Source organism: Dermochelys coriacea, chromosome 3 (assembly GCF_009764565.3).
Source record: "Dermochelys coriacea isolate rDerCor1 chromosome 3, rDerCor1.pri.v4, whole genome shotgun sequence".
NCBI classification, from domain to species: domain Eukaryota; kingdom Metazoa; phylum Chordata; order Testudines; family Dermochelyidae; genus Dermochelys; species Dermochelys coriacea.
Window position 1 is genome coordinate 197285918 of NC_050070.1, and position 3969 is coordinate 197289886.

Here is a 3969-nt window from a genome sequence, read left to right on the forward strand (position 1 = left end):
AGACATACGGTGACGGTTAGCTGAGCAGGCTCCATGCTTGCCGTGGTATGGCGTCTGCACAGGTAACTCAAGAAAAAAGGCGCAAAATGATTGTCTGCCCTTGCTTTTACGGAGGAAGGGAACGGGGGGCTGACGATATGTACCCAGAACCACCCGCGACAATGTTTTAGCCCCATTAGGCACTGGGATTTCTACCCAGAATTCAAATGGGTGGTGGAGACTGCGGAAACTGTGGGATAGCTACCCACAGTGCAAAGCTCCGGAAGTCGACTGTTGCCTCGGTACTGTGGACACAGTCCGCCGATTAGACTTAGAGCATTTGTGTGGAGACACACACCCTCAACTGTATAAAAACGCTTTCTACAAAACTGACTTCTATAAATTCGACCTGATCTCGTAGTGTAGACATACCCATAGATCATCAGTCATTGTTAATATTCAGGGCCTAGTCACAGAATTGTAAAGCACTGCTAAGGACTCACCAGAATCAAAATCTGGTTGCTGAAAAAACATTTGATATTATAGAGGGGAGATTTCTATCGGTGATCTTAGACAATATTATTTATTATTTGTATTACAATAGCACTTAAAGGCTCATTCCAAGATGAGGGCTCCATTGTGCTAGGCACTATGTATAGACACATAGTAAAGACAGTCCCTGACCCAAGAGTTGTCAGTCAAAGGACTAGATGGTAAATTCACTAACACCCCTAAGAGACAGCTCATAGTTTCTTTGCTCCAGGAACAGACCAAGAACTGAATAGTGACTTTCTGAGAGTTGGGAATGCTTGGAAACTGGCCAAGTATTTAAATGAGAAGTCCATCTTGAAAATATCGAACACATCACTTTTTAATTTTTATCCCATTATGATGCACCTCAGTTTACCCTTTACAAGAAAAACAACAACATCCTGAGATCTTCATTGTTGCCTGTCCCCACAGACTTGAGCAAACATTACGGTTTCCATTTCAAACCATTGCTACAACAGATAAAATCCATTTTCTACAGATGGACTTTAGCTAAGTGGATACATAAATGGGATAAAAAATGAATACTCTTCCTACATGCTTGGAACTTGATTCTCCATTGACGTGCATCCCACGTAGTCATTGTCACCGGTGCAAAGTAGCTGTAAAACACTACTGCTCTGATTTGGTAGCCTTTTGCTCCCACTTTGCACTGGTATAAATGACTACACAAGATGCAGGGCGTGTAGAATCCGGCCCTTGGTTCCTATGTCAAATGCTTCCTTGCTTTCTCTTTAGTAAATTCTCTGAGCAATTTGATGCCTTATGGTCCTTGCTTAAATGAAAGAAGTGTCCCCATATTAACCTTGCTAAATACCCACAGCCTGTAGGAAATCAGATTGGAATACTATCACTTTAAGAAATGCTACTCAGCAGCCAGATCACATGCTAGGAACCATTTCTTCAGGGAATTCATCTTAAACTCATTTTAGGCTAACTCAGACCAAGCTATATATTACCTAAAGAGGCCACTAACCTCTTATATCAGCTGAATGGATTGAAACAAGTTATTCACACAGTCTCTTGCTATCTGGACAGTTATATCCAAACAATGTGTGTGGGGAAGAAATCACTACCCTCCAAAGAGTTTCTTAACCCTACCTTGAATTTAGGACCAGCTGCTGGAAACTTAAACATGAAAGATGTGTCATCCCAGAATTTGTTCAGCTCCTTCTCCAAGCTAAACAGAAATTGGACTTATGACAGAAAGGCATGCTATCAATATTTGCAGCACCAGTGCAAACCCAGTTAATGGAAAAAGAAAAGGAGTACTTGTGGCACCTTAGAGACTAACAAATTTATTAGAGCATAAGCTTTCGTGAGCTACAGCTCACTAGCTCACGAAAGCTTATGCTCTAATAAATTTGTTAGTCTCTAAGGTGCCACAAGTACTCCTTTTCTTTTTGCGAATACAGACTAACACGGCTGCTACTCTGAAACCAGTTAATGGAGTTTCTTAATGGAGAAACTGATTCTGCTTGGAGCCAGAACCACAGTGTATCTGCTCTGAATCTGCATGTGACAGAGCCACCAGAAAACTGGGATGCAAAAGTCAGTTTGGGAAGGGTTAAATCAGAGGAGTATTCATTAAACCATAATTGAAACCTTACTAGAGTCCCAACAGGACATACATATTTTAATATTATTGTTATTCGGGGTTTCCTCTAGATCCAAGAAGATTGAGGAGTGCTAGCTGATGGACACACTTTTAGATCACGTCAGGAGGCTCAGGAGAGCTAATGATGCCTGATATTGGCCCCCTTTGCACCATATAGTGGCACAAATGCAGCGTGCAGCTTTGCATTAAGCCAAAAGGGAAAACTCCAGCATGTTAAGGTTGGATTCTGGTCCCCCTTCTCTGACCTCTATATGCTGCTCTCGTGGCATATATGGGCCACAAAGAAGCTGGAAAGGCCCTGTGCTGCTCCTCCTCACAGGCCCTAGCATAGTGGGTATACAGGGAGGAGTAGGAGCCGAAAACAAAGGGCAAACACCCAGAGCTGCTCTAACTTATGACAGGAGCCATTCTGGCCCCCACAGTAATCCATCATTTGGATGGCACAATGGTGGCATAAAGCCACTTTTGCTCACCGTGCCACCTCAGCCTTCTGTGCCGAGTTTCTGAAGAGGTGGACCACAGAATCCAGCTAGTAGTCTGTAGGTTTGTATGGTCTCCTGTTAGAACCTGTTAGTTGTTCCTTGGGGTGAGGGATGTGTGAAAGCATTTGGAGGTGCATTCTTGCTGTTGATCCTGATGAAAGCTGTGATGAAATGTCAGACTACCCTGGCCAAGTTGTATTGTGTTTGAAATGCTCATTGTAGGCTTTGAATACTGAAACCGTGGCTATGAGTAGCGTGGCCCACCTGCCAGGGCTTTGCATGCCTGCATAGCTACCAACAATGGAATTTAATGAGAAAGTAGTTGCATGTGATATGTGATAGGCTGTCATAATAGAACAGCATCCCATGGGAGATAGGAGTGTGTGAAGTTACAGGGTCATATATCTTAAGAGCATTTGGAGGCTTTTCACAGGTCAATTTTGTAGGATGTTTTTCCCCCAGGATATTTTCTCTAATAGAATAATAAAATCAAGATATTGTTTACTTCCTTATGAAGTGCTCTGAGTTCTTCAATGAAAAGTGCTATATAAGAGCTAGAGAGACAATGTCCCTGGAAAGCTTCTCTCTCTGAGCAACAAAAGTTGGCCCAATAAAAGATATTACCTATCCCACCTTGCCTCTGTAATATCCTGGGACTGACATGATGACTAATACACTGAATATATAAGAGCTAAGTATTATTTAAATTAAAAAGAATTAAAACTAACATGGGGAGCTGGATAGGTTGGGGAATTTAGAAGCTTTTACCTTACATTATGTAGGCTCCATCCTGCAAGTACTTAGGCATGTGCTTAACTTTACATTGAAGTCTACAGGACTACTCTTGTGCTTAGAGTCACACATACGCAAGTATTTGCAGAATCAAGGCCTAGTGATAGAAGTCCTCGGTTTATGTAGGGCTTGATCCACAGCCCACTACAAACAATGTTTTCTTGATTAACTTTAAGTGTTTTTGTTCACACCCACTACACATAGATTCAGCAAAGGCAGTGATAAGGCAAGATTCCCTACCACATCTTGCCAACCAGTTTCACCTCAGGGAGTATGAGTTTCTCTGTCTCCTTTCAGTAATTGGCTTCTCTTCTGCGATTGGCCTCTGAGGTATTATTTAATGCTTACTGTGATGGGGAATTTTTGTGGTCAGAATTAGATTTGTAGGTACATTATTACACTTGGTAAGTACCATTTCTACTGGGTGTCCCCTGTCTAAAAATTCAAAGCTTTCTCTCCTGCAGAGGGCATATATGTCTGACAGTTGGATTTAAACCTAAATACAGGAACTGAACACTACAGTTGGGGTCCAGATTTAAACTAGATAAC